Here is a 16,087-nt window from a genome sequence, read left to right as displayed (position 1 = left end):
TGCTTCTGGTTTTGCAAGCACTTCGTCATGCTCTCCCCCAAGGTACAATTGCGATTCTATCTGACAACATGTCGGTAGTTTGGCACATAAACAAGCAGGGCGGAACCAGGTCCTACCCCCTTTGCAGGGAGACCATGAGAGTATGGCACTGGGCCATAGCCACTCGATGTTTCTTAGTAGCCACGCACATTCCGGGGAAAGCCAATGTGATTGCAGACAGGCTCAACAGGACTCTCCTGTTGCCCCATGAGTGGTCCCTCAACAACAGAGTGGCTGCGCAGATCTTCGCCAAATGGGGTCTCTCTTGTTGCGACTTGTTCGCCAGCCCCAACAATGCGAAGTGCAGAGAGTTCTTCACTCTGACTCCCTCTCAGGGGCAGTCTCCCAGGGACGCTCTAGCCCACAATTGGCCCCCGGGTCTGCTTTATGCCTTCCCCCCCAATTCCCCTTCTCCTGAGGGTGATTCAGAAGGCTCTTCATGTCGGGTGCCACATGATTTTGGTCGCCCCACATTGGCCCCGTCAGGTTTGGTTCCCATTCCTTCAGAAGTATGCGTTACAGGGCCCCTGGATTCTGGACCCAGTGCCGGACCTGTTGTCTCATCAGTCAGGACACTCTCATCCGTCCCTCCGGTCGTTGCGACTGGCTGCTTGGCTACTCCACTTCCATCCTTAGTTAGAGATCTCTCTCTTTCTTCAGAAGTGATGCACATCTTGTCCTCTTCCCACAAGCCGTCCACCGTTAAGCTGTATTCCAGAAAATGGAAAAGGTTTGTTTGTTGGGCCCAGCAGCAAGGCATTGATCCTCTTACGGCCCCAGTTCTGCAAGTCTTGGAATTTCTAGCTTCATTGTTTCATTCAGGCTCTTCATTCTCCACAATTAAAGTTCAACTGGCGGCTATATCTAATTTTCATGTTGCTATAGAGCCTTCCTTAATGGCTAACAGACTTTGCAAGTCCTTTCTTAAAGGAGCCTGGCTCCTCAGGCTTCCTATGACTCATCCTGTGCCCCCTTGGGACTTAAATTTGGTTTTGGCCTCTTTAACTGCCCGTCCCTTTGAGCCGGCAGCCACTTGTGATATAAAATTTCTGTCGTGGAAAACTGCCTTTCTAGTGGCAATAACTTCTGCCAAGCGAGTTTCAGAGCTTCAGGCTCTCTGTTCAACCCCTCCTTATTTGATTTTCCACAAAGACAGAGTTTCCCTTAAATTGAATCCATCCTTTTTGCCTAAGGTAGCATCCCCTTTATGCATTCAGCAATCATTAGAGCTCCCAGTTTTCTTTCCAAATTTTTCTAACAGAGCAGAACATACCTTTCACCAGTTGGATGTTCACAGGCAACTGCGATTTTACTTAGATAGGACCACTCAGACACGAAAATCTAACCAACTGTTTGTGTCCTTTGCGGAGAATAGGTTGCCAAAACCACCATTGCCAAATGGATTAAGGATTGCATCTCTTTCATTTATTCCCAGTCAGGCAGAGAGTTGCCTTTCCCACTCAAAGCTCATTCTACCAGGGCTATGGCCACCTCTGTAGCTTTTCACTCCAAAGTTTCAATAGATGATATTTGTGCGGCTGCTACTTGGTCTTCTCCGCACACCTTCATTTCTCATTACAAGGTTGATGTGGCTTCCTGAGGCAGAGCTTCATTTGGTTCCGCAGTTCTCAGGAGTGTGTTCCAGTGAGCCACCTGGGATTTAGGTGCTAGGGACGCTGTCCCATCAGTTATGAATGTAGGCGAGATAGGATCCCATTACATCTTTTAGTTATGTACTTTCCATAACTTTGGATGTATGGGATCCATCTCGCCTACATTCATACATACCCACCCTCCTTCCCCCTACCTTTTGTATTTGGAGGAAATATTGATCTTGCTAGCCCTCCTCTGGAAGGGCTCTAGTTAGTTACAGTTATTGGTATGTGTTTCTGTACCTGTATGAATGTATGAAAGCGAACAAACAAGATCTGGGGAAGCAGACGTGGTGCATTCTGGGATAAGAGGTAGCCCAGCCAATGAGAGGCTTCGTTCTAGTATATAGTGGCCGAGTCGGAGCCGACGGATCGGCTCCAAACCCATCATTTATGAATGTAGGCGAGATGGATCCCATACATCCAAAGTTATGGAAAGTACATAACTAAAAGTTCGAGTGTATTCATTGTTGCAGTCATCACATTTTGTTTATCTGCTTGCAGTAGCCCTCAGTCGGCCTGATTATCGAAGTCTTGGGTCCTGCATCGGTTGCTGTCTCATCTTCCATGACATCAGGTTGTCAGGGGTATAAATCATGCAGCCAATGCCATTACATCAGTTTTTTCTTGCCCCAGATGTCAGGTGCCCCCCATTATACACACATATATATATATATATATATATATATATACAAGGTTATACCTCAAACAAAAAAGCAAATACACCAAAAAGCTTTTAAGCATAGTAAAGGAGAATAGAGGTATAGCCAAAAGAAGTCAGGGGGCTGGAGGGAGGGTAACCAGGACTGCAACAATGAATACACTCGAAGATCTACATTTATGGTAAGTGTACACAACTGTACTATGTTCTTCATGTTTCACTGTTGCAGTCATCACATTTGGGTAGATTCCCAAAGCTAAGGATGGGAGAAAGAATTTAGATAGCATTAGGACCAGCTATAAGACCCTGCAAGACTGCAGTGGCAAAGCCAGCTCTGGATTTAGAGAAATTTGGCAAATGGTAATGCTTGGTGAAAGTATGTACAGAAATCCAGGTAGCAGCTTCTAGGATGTCCCTGGTAGGGACACCTCTGAGAAAGGCTGTAGAGGTAGATGCAACCCTGGTTGAGTATGTTCTTATCCCCTGTGGGATAGGTTTTCCATGCTGCTTATAGCAGAAATGAATGCAATGGCCTATCCATTTAGAAATAGTTTGCTTTGAAATAGCCTTCCCCTCTGCCCCTGCAGCAAATGCCACCAGCAATTGTTCAGACTTCCTTTGAGGTTTAGTCCTGTCCAAGTAAAATCTAAGTTGCCTGTGCACATCCAAGGAGTTCAGTATCAGTTCCCCTTTGTTCTGTGGATTAGAAAAGAAGGTTGGCAAATGAATGGACTGATTAAGAGCCACACTGGATACAACCTTGGGCATGAAGGAGGGATTGGTCCTGAGGGACTCCCTGTCCGCATGAAAGATTATGAAAGGCTCCACTGCCACAAGGGCCTGTATTTCAGATATCCTTCTTGCTGTAGTGATTGCTAAAAGGAAGGCTGTTTTCCAAGAAAGGAATTTTAACTCTGCACTTGCAGCTGACTCAAAAGGAGGTAGAGTGAGTTTTTTCAATACAAAGTTAAAGTCCCAGGATGGAGTTGGGGCTCCCCTGGGTGGTCTTAAGTTTTTGGCTCCCCTGTGGAACTGATTGAGCAGTGGATGAGAGAAGAGGGGTGGTTCTGTGTTGTAATGAGCTGAAATGGCTGAGGCATGAATTTTGATGGAGGAAAAAGAAAGGCCCCTGTGAAGGATCTCAGTTAAGTATTGAAGAATATGAGGTACATTGGGTGCTGCTGTGCCCATCCCTTGAGTTTGATTCCAGGAACAGAATCTTTTCCATTTTTCAGCATAAGATTTTCTAGTGCTAGGCCTCCTTGCCTCCAAAATGATATCCAACACTTGTTTACTGAGGGATGGTAACGGAGAGATTAGGTAATTAGCCAGGCTGCCAGGTTCAGGGTTTGAAGCAGAGGATGCAGAATCTGGCCCTCCTGCTGGGACAGCAGGGTAGGGGTCTGAGGCAGGTGCCATGGAGCCAGCAGTGACACACTGAGCAAGAGGTGGCACCAGTGTTGGCGTGGCCAGTCTGGTGCAATCAGTATCATCCTTGGTTTGTCCTGTTTGATCTTTAGTAGTACTTTGGAGAGGAGAAGCAGAGGAGGAAAGGCATAAACTGATAGATTTTTCCAGCTGAAGGACAGGGCATCCACTTTCCAAGCTTGTTTGTGGGGAGTCCTTGTGCAGAATTTGTCCAATTGGTAGTTAAGGGGGGAGGCAAACAGGTCTATATCTGGGCTCCCCCATTTGTTTATCAACATGTTAAAAGTCTTTGGTTTCAGTTTCCACTCGTGTGGGTCCATGAGATTTCTGCTTAGTTCATCTGCCAGTGTATTTAGCTTTCCTGGCAGGAATTGAGCCTGTAGGTGCACTTGGTAGCTGAAGGCTGTGTTCCACAGAGCCATGGCTAGTCTGCAGAGGGGGTATGAATGGGTACCCCTCTGCTTGTTTATGTACCACATAACAGTGGTGTTGTCCGTCTTTACCATTAATTGTCCTGGAAGAATGTGGTCCTTGAAGGCTTTCAGAGCATTCTGTACAGCTAACATTTCTTTTTGATTGATATGCATGTGCATTTGACTTGGGTTCCATCTGCCATGAATGTACTTACCTGCCAGGTGAGCCCCCCCCATGCATAGTCTGATGCATCTGTTGTTAGGGTTTGAGCGGCAGGGGGTAGAGTGAATGGTAGTCCCTTGTTTTGGTAGCAGGCTTCTGCCCACCAAAGGAACTCTATCTGTAGGCAAGGTATGATAGGAATCATTGCTTCTAGATCCTGAGAATACTGACACCATAGGCTTTTTAGATACCATTGTAGTTTCCTCATATGCAGCCTTGCATATGGAATTAGGAGAATGCAGGCGGCCATGAACCCCAAGCCTTGCAGTATTTGCCTTGCAGACAGCAGGGTTTTTGTGGCCATTAGTTTGAAGTAAGTTGTCAAATGAATTTGTTTCTCTGGTGTGAGGAAAGCCATCTGGGAAGTTGTGTTCAAGCTTGCTCCCAGGAATATAATTTGTTGACAGGGTACAAGATGTGATTTACTTTCGTTTATGGTGTACCCCAGACAAGTTAGCACTTTTTGTACAAATGCCAGATGATTCAAAAGTATGTCCCGTCTTTCTGCCTGAATTAGACAATCATTCAGGTATGGGAATAGTTGAATATTTCTTTGCCTGAAAAAAGCAATGACTGGAGCTAGGCACTTTGTGAATACCCTGGGTGCAGTAGATAAGCCAAAGGGCAGTGCAGAGAACTGATAACGCATGTAATCTGCTTTGAAGCGTAGGTATCTTCTGCAAGATTCCCTGATTGGGATGTGCAGGTAGGCTTCCTTTAGATCCAGTATTGCCAACTAGCCATCCTTGCCTAGCATAGGAAGCAACTGGTGAATGTTTAGCATCTTGAATTTTGGCATCACCAAAAAGGTGCTTAGGATAGAAAGATCCAGGATAGGAAGCCATGAGTTGTCTTTTCTGGGTACCAGGAAAAGTCTTGAGTAGAAACATTGTCCCTTTTCCTCTTCTGGTACAGTTTGAATAGCCCTTATGCTTAAGAGAGAGTAATTGCCTTTGACCCTCTGCCCACTGATTTGGAGGTAGATCTGGCCAACTGTTTGGGGCTGGTAACGTATGGAAGTGAAATCTGTATCCTTGGGAAACTATATTTAAAACCCATTTGTCCTTGGTAATGAGTTCCCAGTTTTTTGCCTGCAGAGCAATCTTTCCCTCTAAAGGAGCAGTCAGTTGAGAAGTGCTTGGAAGTTTTAAAGTTAAGTCATTGACACAGTTTACCATAGGGGGGAGTCTGACTACTCCCTGATTTGGAAGTGGGAGCCCCCACTACTTAGTCCTGTGCGTAACCTGGGACTGAAGCCTGGGTGTTCTGCTGGTTCTGGGTTTGGACTGAGAAGGCCTGGAAGAGGCAGGAAAGGACCATTTCTTAGAGGGCCAATGCCTACTAAATCTTGGAGGCTGTACTTGTAGGAAATCTTTAACAGTTTGCATAGATTTAGCTTTTTCCTCCATCTTTTGCTTTGTTGCCAAACAGGTGTTCCTGATTTAAGGGAGCATCCAGCAATTTAGCTTTAACATGATCTGGCAAAGATTGCTCCTTAAGCCAAGCATGCCTTCTAAGTACAGACCCAGTAACAGCAGCCCTGCAAGATGCCTCTAATGAATCAAAACCACATTGCAAAGTATGCTTTCCAACTTGTTCAGAAGAATGCATTAAATCCTGTAAATCCTTATTTTCAGCACAGTCAGGAATCAACATAATTTTCTGTTTAAGCAATCCAATAATATGCCTTTGATACTTTAACATATGAAACTGGAAATTTAAGGCCCTAACAGCCAAGGTTGCAGAAGTATATACCTTCTTGCCCCATCTATCCAGCGCCCTGGAATCTCTATCAGAGGGGGTAGCAGCCTTAATGCCCTTGGGTCCCTGTGAAATAGTCTCAGGATCCGCAGTAGGATTTTTAAAAAGGAACTTGAGAGTCAGGAACCCTGTAATATCTATCAGGTTTTTGGGAGCAAGAGTTAAAGAGTCAGGGGCCAAGCTAGATTCTGAAAAGGCATCATCAACAATATCTAGTACAGGGGGGATAGCTAAAGGCCTGTGTTGGGGCAAGAGTAAGAAATCCCTAAGCCTCTTTTTAGAATCAGAGTAATCCTGGCTTTCCCAGTGAAAATGCTCCCTAAGAGTATGCAAGGTTTCACCAAAAGAGAAATCCTCTGGAGGGGAAGCAGAGGGAATAGAGTCCTCTGCATCAGAATCCTCACAGGTAGATAAGGGTAAATCCTGGCCATCAGAGGAAATGGAAATTTCAGAATCCTGTTCAGAAGTATCATAAGCAAATTCAGTCCTAAGTCTCTTAGAGGGGGAAGGCTGGCTTCCCCTGATTAAAGTAATAAGGTCTTCAGCCATTCTTATCATTTGTTTTTTAGGCATAAGGGGCTGACCATGCGGTCTGGGAGTTGTTTTTTTTGGCACGGTTCAAGTTTTAGGCCTTGAAGAAGATGGCATTGGTTTAATATGCAAGCCAGTAGGCCAGAATACTCCCTCAGAAACTGGTGCCTGCACAGCGGCTCCAGACCCATCCAAGGTAGAGACATCCGCAGGTTCCACAGTTGAAGCATCTCGCAGCATACCAGTCTCCAAATGGGTCGCAGTAGAGGCCTGCAAATCTGAAGAAGTGGGTATCAGGGGCTGCAAAAGCACCTCACTGAGCACTGGCGAACTGGCGACTAGCTTAGGAGAAGCGTCGTCAGCAGCTTTGGACCTAGGCGGCCTGTCTCTGTCTTTATCTCTGTGTTTTCTCGGAATGTCAGTAGTCGGATGGCTTACCAAAGACATATCTGGATAATTGAACTGAGTACCAAAATATTTAGAAGCGTAAATATACCGACAACGAGGTACGTCGTGGTCAGGGCCTAGGCAAAGAATACAGTACGAATGAAAATATTTATGAGGTATTTGCTTTCCACAAGAAATACAATTACTGACTTTTGGTTTATAAGAAAACGTTTCCCCAACGGGGTACTTAGCTTTAGTTGAAGACTTCAGTTCTAAAACTCGAAAACAAAAAATTTCAGGAGTCGGCCGACCGGCACTTGCGAACTGCTTCTGTTTTGGGCACCACATGGCAAGAAAGACTGATGTAATGGCATCGGCTGCATGCTTTATTCCCCCTGACTACCTGACATCATGGGAGATGAGACAGCAACCGACGCAGGACCCAAGACTTTGATAATCAGGCAGACTGAGGGCTACTGCAAGCAGATAACCCAAATGTGATGACTGCAACAGTGAAACACGAAGAACATCAGCAGAAGTAACAACTAAATGTGTGTGTGTCAGTCTTAGTGAGAAAGTTGTATTTAGAGGGGAAGATAAGACAGACATACAGAACAGATGCTGTAAGCACACAAGACATAGCAGAATCTGGAGCTGCAATGAATTGGACGGCAAAGCTGATGGGAGGGGATAGTCTATTAATATAACTAGCACTGCAGTCAAAAAAAAGGATGAACTAGGACAATGGGAGTTATTTAAAAGTACTTTTCCTTAATATGCATAAGGATTAAATGTTACTGCAGTGAACATCTTGTCAGAATCATATTAAAAGAATGAAACTGAAAACTAGCTGTGTGTTTACTCCCATACTTAAGCCTGTATCTGTAATCTGGGTCATCACTAATCCTAAAGTAAAAGATGAAGCAGAAGAGATGCTTATGATCTTAAGACACACAGTAAAAGGGAAGCTGGGAACATTGCTGGTACACTTGTGCTGGGTTCAGGAAATAAAAGATTATATCCAATGCAGTGCTCTGTTTCATACACATGCTGACAAACAGGCCTCATTTCAGCAGGCCAAGTGAAATTGCCAGAGTATTTTGAGCACCTGGCTCCTTTTTTAAAACTGAAAACATGGCAGAAAAGGTATTTTGGCAAATAATAGTTAATGACTGCAGAACAAATATCAATGTGAGGCTCCAGCAGTTTTCTTGAGACAGCTTTCAAAATGTACAACTTTATGAATAAATATAATTTAACATGGTTTAACTGCTCAAACATGTTTTGGTCATTTCTCTAGTAATACTACTGTTTCTTTATAGCTTTTATTTTCAGTTGAAAGGCCAGCAACTAGTATATATTTCTCTTATTTTTATAATGAAAAAGGAACAGTCTTACTTTAGATTAGGCAGGGAAGCACTTCATGACCTAACTTTCAAAGAATTGATAGATGATAGTAACCTCTTACAGTGTAAGACTCCCTCATGTTCAAGGAAAATCAGAAAATTCACTGTTTACTGGCAAGACCTTAAATATCTGGAAAAAAGTGTAGCTATACAATTTTTGTGTCTAGTGAGGTACATGCCCCATTTGGCATGTACCTCACTAGACACCTGCAACAACTGGACAGGCTGCAAAAGTACCTCACAAAGAGGATCCTAGGCTTTAAAAACTTGTCCTATATGGACAGACTCAAAAAACTCCCAACTATTCTCTGTCTCATATCACCTACTTAGAGGCGATCTCTGTTTGACTTACAAAGCCATGTCTGACCCAGCTCTGTTAGAAATGCTACATCTAAAGAAATCCCAATCCCTCTGCACCACACGTTCCAGAGACCTCAACCTCATTACCACAATCAATAGAACAAGCTGGAGGGACAGGTTCATAATACAGAGACTGCCCATGCTATGGAATAGACTTCCCATACATGTCAAACAGAGCACCTCACTGGCCCTCTTCAAGAGAAATTTGATGAGTGGATGGGAAATAGAAAATTCACCCTGAGGATCACTCCAGTGGCTTTACTCGACAAAGCCACTGGAAACTAAGGTCGGGTGGCACGATGCCAGGGTAATCCTATGGGGTAAGCTTGTAAAGACTCCAGGGCCATTAGCCTAGTATACACCTATGAACCTATAGGCACAATACTGAGACAAAACACTTAGTAGTAGCCCCACTCTGTGACCACAAACAGATTCTAAAGATTACACCCACAAAAACCTTACATAAGCTCAACAAAACCAGAATGTCACACAATTAACACATTAAATAACCCTATTCAATGGTTACATTGTCAAAAATGAATAATTCTCATAAAATGACAGGAGGGAGTTCATGACAACAAAATAATTGGGGTTGAAACTCAATCAAGCCAGATTCAAAAGTTCATAAGGCAGACAGTGTGTCTTGGATTTCCCAAAACATCCTGGCATTGTGAAAAAGGTATATTACACACACATGTTGTATAACATTATCACATGTAATGTTATGCATACATGGTGGGGAAAATTAGGAACCTTTCAATCAGGTTAAAAAGAATTAAAGATAGTTTAGATATGGTCCTTGTTCATGCCAAAAGGAGCAACCTAAAGAGTTCCTTACTCATGACAATGAAACAGCATATGATGAAATTACTGAACATACAAGAAAGCTTGGCTTGGAAAGCAACTGCATAAAAAGAAGTAATTTTTGTATCACTTTATTAGCTAAAGACATGGTATCACAGACAGGGCATTTATGGACTGTAATTCTGGAATGAAATGTGCAGCCAACAAGAGTGTTTTACACCCATTTGGGCTCTTCTGCTTCCATAAGGAGTACAAGTTCATAGGTTTTTACTAGGCTAATGACCACTGTAAGCCTTGTCAAGTAATCCAGTTACATCTTGCACGTTTTTGTGCCTTACAGGCTATTTTAAGGGGTATATGTAATCTAGTACAAGACTAACCATCTGCCTCTGCCTGTTAAAGAGATTGGTACTAGACCCAGGGTGTATTTCCAATTTAGCAGCTCTTGTGTAAAAACTATTCCACAGGTGCTCCTTACTACCTGTACATACTTGTACGCATTGGTGGCAATGCCAGCGCTAAAATCGGATTCATATCTCTATGACTGTCAGTAAGGTGCCTACCCAAATCCATATGTTGAAATTTTAATAAAGGAGTAAACCTAGTGGTTTCTACCCTCCAACATGTCTCTCCTAACCATCTGTAATAAATCATGGAGGCACCCTCATTGCTTAAATGTATCCAAAATAAAATCAAAAATAGTTGTCCTCACTGATAAACCTTGAAATATGTACCAGTTGCCCTTTAGCAATAGCTCGTTTCTGGTGAAAGGGACGTCAACTGTCAAAATGTAAATATGTATTTGATAAGGTCTTTTTTCTATACATATTAGAAGTGTATCTCCTCTATATTCTATTCTTTCTGATGGTTAAATGTAAATAATTAATCACTTCAATCAGAAAAGTAGTACATAAATTAAAAAAAAAATAGGTGTCTGTGATGTTATGAGGTAGTGCCATCTGTGCCAGGGAGACTAGGGCAGTACATGTGTACATATGCCAGCATAGCTAGCTGGAGTTTTGTAAAGAATTATAGGTTATTTGATAGGTATCATACTGATTTGTACACATGTTTGAGTTAAAAATATATTTATAAAGTTACTTGTGATAAAATGCATTACAGTAGGTTCTGCTGGACAGAAAGAATCTATGTATGTATATTAGGTTGTATTGTTGTAACTGATCAAATGATTATGTTTAACACAGAACCCTGGAAGGGTGGAAAGTTTGACATTGTGTTATAGCTTTCAGATGCTGCCAAAGATCTTAGCAAAGCTCTGTGTGTGTATTGCACCACAGTCTGTTGACCAGAGGTAATGTCATCCTCTAATCAGCATCTGATTTCTTTGGAACTCTCACAGCAGCACTTTGGAACTTGACAGGAAAGTTTTCTGATAGGATATATATATCTCACACATCCACAGAGACAGACATCATCTGGCTTTTGCTGTGGTAAGACACTCAGCACACATTAACTTGCCTTGCTTTATTTAGTAAGTAGTTGGGGCACAGTATTTCTTTAGTCAGTCAGGGACATTTAGTGAGAATATGTTAGTATTGTTTTCTGCTGTATTCTTTTTTATATCTCTGTGTTTGAAACGCTGCTTATTGTATTCAGTATTCTCCTGTTTTCTGTTTTATTATTTATCATTAAATAATTTAATATCTTTCATTGTGGCTTGTCCTTTAGAGAATACTTTTAATATCTTGAGAGTACTTATGCTTGTTTTAGTAACACTGTGGCCACTCCTGACAGGGACCCAGAGCTCCAAAGTTGTCATTGTGGAGTTTTGTGTGTGTCTGGAGAGAGAAAGTGTGTCCAGCCCCAAGTCTGGAGCATGCTCCCTGTGTGCTCTTAAGGGAAATTGTGCTTGGTACAGGGAGCTACATCTGAAAATACTGTGTGAATCCATCTTTGCACACAGTGACTGTCCCTCACCAAAGTCAGTGGTGAGGACTCCTTGACTGTTGGCCCAGAGTAGGGACCTGTCACAGTGTCCTCCAAACAATTGATAAAAGCAATCAGTTCACTTACATTACCCTTTCACATAATTAAAATGCCATCCAAAAATTTGTAATATGTGTATACCATATCATAAAATGCAGAAGAAAAGGTATACATACTTTCCCTTGTTGCCACAACCACATTAGCATACAAAGGGGAGCAAGCAGCACCCATAGCCAGACCAGCAATCTGCTGGAAGTACTCACATTCAAAAAAAACAGAAGATTAATATAGAGACCAGTTCTAAAAAAAATTCTAATATTTTCATTTCATCATTGGTAAATTCATTACAATGTGTAATATTACATAAAATTATTCTAAGCCAAAAGAATGTGGTATGACATAAAATAAATTAACAATACTCGTCACAAAAGTCACTTCTGGAACAAATTCAATCATTCTCAAATTACACAAAAGATTCCAAGAGTCTCATAAGATATACGCCTTAGCGGATATCTTACAAAATGGAATGATAATGCATATTTCAAGGCTTATCAGTGAGGATAACTGTTTTTTTTTTTTCAACAAGTGGAGTTTGTGTTAGATATGCTTAGGCAACAATGATACTTTCACAAATTATTACAGATGGTTAGGGGAGATGTGTTGGAGGCTAGAACCACTAGGTTTACACCTTTATTAAAATTTCTACATATGGATTTTGGTAGGCTGTTTACTGACAGTTGTAGGGATACATACAAGTATGTACTGGCAGTAAGGGACACCTGGGGGAAAGTTTTTACACAAGAGCTAACAAACAAAGTAGAAGTGCCTGTTATTATGTTTAACAAGGGTAGAAACATCAATAATTATTTGGCGAATGCTCCCCAGGGTGACTGGAACACCTCTAATAGCAACAGTAACATGAAGATGGCTAAATACGATAGCTATAAATATTGCAGCTATATTAATGACGGACCTTATGTCAGTGTTAGCCGTTATCCAAAGTAAAACTCAGACTAAACCCAGGACCAGTAGATAAAAATCCAATAACAACCAAAAAAAATCACCAGTTACACAGCCAGAACCAAAGTACTCTTTAATGTGAACAGCATTAATCCACAGTTAAGCACTTTCGTCATATCCAGACTTCTTCAGAACTGTGGAGAACCAAATTAAAAAGCAAGCTAAAATAGAGAGTGAACCTCCCCCACCCCCACCAGTATCAGCCAATAAAATATATACTTCAATTAATGCCTTAAAGGAGTGTAACTAAAGCTTAAACAGACACTCTCCTTCTTAATTCACTAATAACAGAATCGTTGTCATTAAATCCTGGAAAATTTGAAGCATCATGTTTCAGTTTCCATCACATTTCTCTGTGCAGAAGCCTGTTTTCCCAGTCATCACAGTAAAGAGATCTCTGCACTTGTTCTAACACAAAAAAGGTACATTTTGTAAATCCCTCACAAGTCAAGGAGTGTCTTGCAAGTGCACTTTTACAGTCACCTTTCTGAATACTATACAAGTGCTGACAAATACATTTAGAAAAGGCATTTTTGGTTTTGCCTATAGAGAAGGCTGAATATGCCTCACAGGAAGCCATGTATACAACTCTAGATGTCTTGCAAGTACAAACATTAGTAACATCAGTTTTTCCCAACATTCCCCTTAAGAAACCAGTGTAGTTGGTGTTAATATAAGGACAAAAATGATATGACCCACACATTCTAGTAACTGGCACTCCTTTGGTCTTACTACCTTTTTTACTTACCATCATGATTATAAAAAAAATGCATATTTAGATATTGAGTTGTGCAAGGGGACAGGCAGCAAGTTTTCTACCCAAGTATACAGAAAACCTATCTATTGTAATTATTTTCTGTTTTACACTAGCTATCATCCCATGCACCAAAAAGAGGCTATTCAGGTGTCAAGATTGACCTCTGAGGACAACACTTGTTTTTCGGAGTTCAACAAAGTTACAAGGATGTTTGCTGACCGGGGTTACCCCAGTGACCTCCTGGAGCAAGTAAGTCAGGAGGTTTGGCTTGGTAGACAAACTAAATTTGCATCGATTATTTTGCATGGACTAGTGGGTATTAGAGAGTGGTGAGACACCACTTCCATCAACCCACAGACTAACATGGTCATACAATACACTCGATGTTAAATAGAGAAAATTATTAGAAGAAACTGGTGTACTTCTGAATGTGATGATGTTACTAAGATGTTGTTTGACAAAAGTGTTAGTTTCTCTTATAGAAACAAATCTAATATGAAAATGTTACTTGAAAAGTCTGGTAGTAAGACCAAAGGAGTGCCAGTTACCAGAAGTTGTGGGTCATGTCGCTTTTGTCCTTATATTAACACCAACTACACTGGTTTCTTAAGGGGAATGTTGGGACAGACTGATGTTACTAATGTTTGTACTTGCAAGACATCTATAGTTGTATACATGGCTTCCTGTGAGCCATGTTCAGCCTTCTCTATAGGCAAAAACAAAAATGCCTTTTCTAAACGTATTTATCAGCACTTGTATAGTATTCAGAAAGGTGACTGTAAATGTGTACTTGCAAGACACTCAACTTGAGGGATTTATAAAATTTACCTTTTTTTGTATTAGAACAAGAGCAGAGATCTATTTACTGCGGTGACCAGAAAAACAGGCTTCTGCACAGAGAAATGTGATGGCAACTGAAACTTGATGCTTCAAATTTTCCAGGACTTAATGACTGTTTCTGTTATAAGTGAATTAAGGAGGAGAGCGTCTGTTGTTTAAGCTTTAGTTACTCTTCTTTAAGGCATTGATTGAAGTATGTCTTTTATTGGCTGACACTGGTGGGGGTGGGGGAGGTTCATTCTCTATTTTAACTTGCGTTTTGGTTTGGTTCTCCACAGTTCTGAAGAAGTCTGGATAAGACGAAAGCACTTAACTGTGGATTAATGTTGTTTACATTAAAGAGTACCTTGGTTCTGGCTGTCTGTCTAACTGGTGATTTTTTGTTAGCCATTATGATAGAACCTCAGTATGTTCAGGATATTTTAATTGTGAAAACCCTGGGGTGATAGTATCCTAAGACACTGTAACTTTCAAACCCCTGAGGTGATATTTTTAGCTACTTGTACTTCATGTCCAGCATTCTATATGGGGAAGACCACCCAGAACACCTGTATGATATAAGGAAAAAAAGGCTAACAAATGCCCTAAGCAGACATGCTATGAGTTGCAATACATTTAATACGTTTATTTTCTTTATTATAGATAAGACTAATATAAACCCAGGGGAGGTTATATGATAATTTCTTAGAGCATAAGGAGCTAACACGGCAGATGAGATTGAATGCTGGTGTGAAACTGGGTATAAATGATAACATATCTATGGTTAGTATAGGGAAATTTAGGGCTACTATTTTTAATGTGTCTATTTTTTGTGCGTTGCTATTAACTGGCAGTTTGAGACTCCTTTAAGTATGTTTGTAATAAGCATCACCAAATGTGTATAAATGTGTGATGTTCAACATATTAATATTTGTATAGCGTAGGCATTTTTGTTTTTGTATTTTGATTTTTGTGTTTTTATCTTGCATCTTGTACTTTGTTTTGTGTGATGTAAAACCATTTTTAGGTTCATAGGTGTGTACTAGGCTAATGGCCCTGGAGCCTTTACAAGCCTAGCCCATAGGATTACCCTGGCATCCTACCACCCGACCTTAGTTCCTACTGCCTCTGTCGATTAGAGCCACTGGAGTGATCCCCAGGGTGAATTTTCTATTTCCCATCCACTCATCAAGATTTCTCTTGAAGAGGGCTAGTGAGGTGCTCAAGGATATTTTGGATAGTTCTCTTTAAATGGTTTAAATGGCTTCCATATATGAAGTGATTTATGAACATCATGCAATTCTTATGGTACTATTAATAGCCAATGTAGGTGGATTTAACTTTGAAAAAGTCCCTGTGAACTTATTAGGGAATAAAAGCACCATGTTCTTTAATAAAGTGCACAGCTGACCATTTGGGAAAATTTGGTGTGCTGTTCATTTCACATTTGGATTGTGTAAGTGGTTCTTGATTATCCCAGTGCGATAAACACCCTGTCATAATAATATTCACTTGTTTCCATCTCCCTTTGTCATAACAATAACAATCCCTTGTTCCCATCTGCCTACCATACAGATAACTGTAGCATTTCCAGTCTTCACTCTACAAGATTTAAACATACTTACACTTAACCTTAGAAGAATATGTAATAAAATTGCCCCACTGCATGCCTGGATTCATCAAAATAAACCTGACATTCTAGCCCTTACAGAAACATGGCTACACCCCAGTGTAAAAGGCTCAGAAATAATACCTCCAAACTTTGCAATAACCAGAAGAGATAGATCTAAAAAAAGGGGGAGGGATAGCACTTGTATATCCCTCTACACTCAACATCACACCCTACGCCAGTGATATACCCATCTTTTCCAATGCTGAG

At 41.2% G+C, this 16,087-nt stretch overlaps 1 protein-coding gene across 1 annotated transcript in view; it reads right to left on the bottom strand.

Annotated features, from left to right (window-relative positions):
- TLCD5 (TLC domain containing 5) overlaps nt 1–16,087 on the bottom strand; it is a 44,629-nt gene that overhangs the window by 18,903 nt on the left and 9,639 nt on the right. The gene's annotated exons all lie outside the window — the stretch shown is intronic.

This window comes from Protopterus annectens, chromosome 8.part0 (genome assembly GCF_019279795.1).
Source record: "Protopterus annectens isolate FY-2018-M chromosome 8.part0, PAN1.0, whole genome shotgun sequence".
NCBI classification, from domain to species: Eukaryota; Metazoa; Chordata; order Ceratodontiformes; family Protopteridae; genus Protopterus; species Protopterus annectens.
This window is presented reverse-complemented; position numbering and strand designations above follow the sequence as displayed.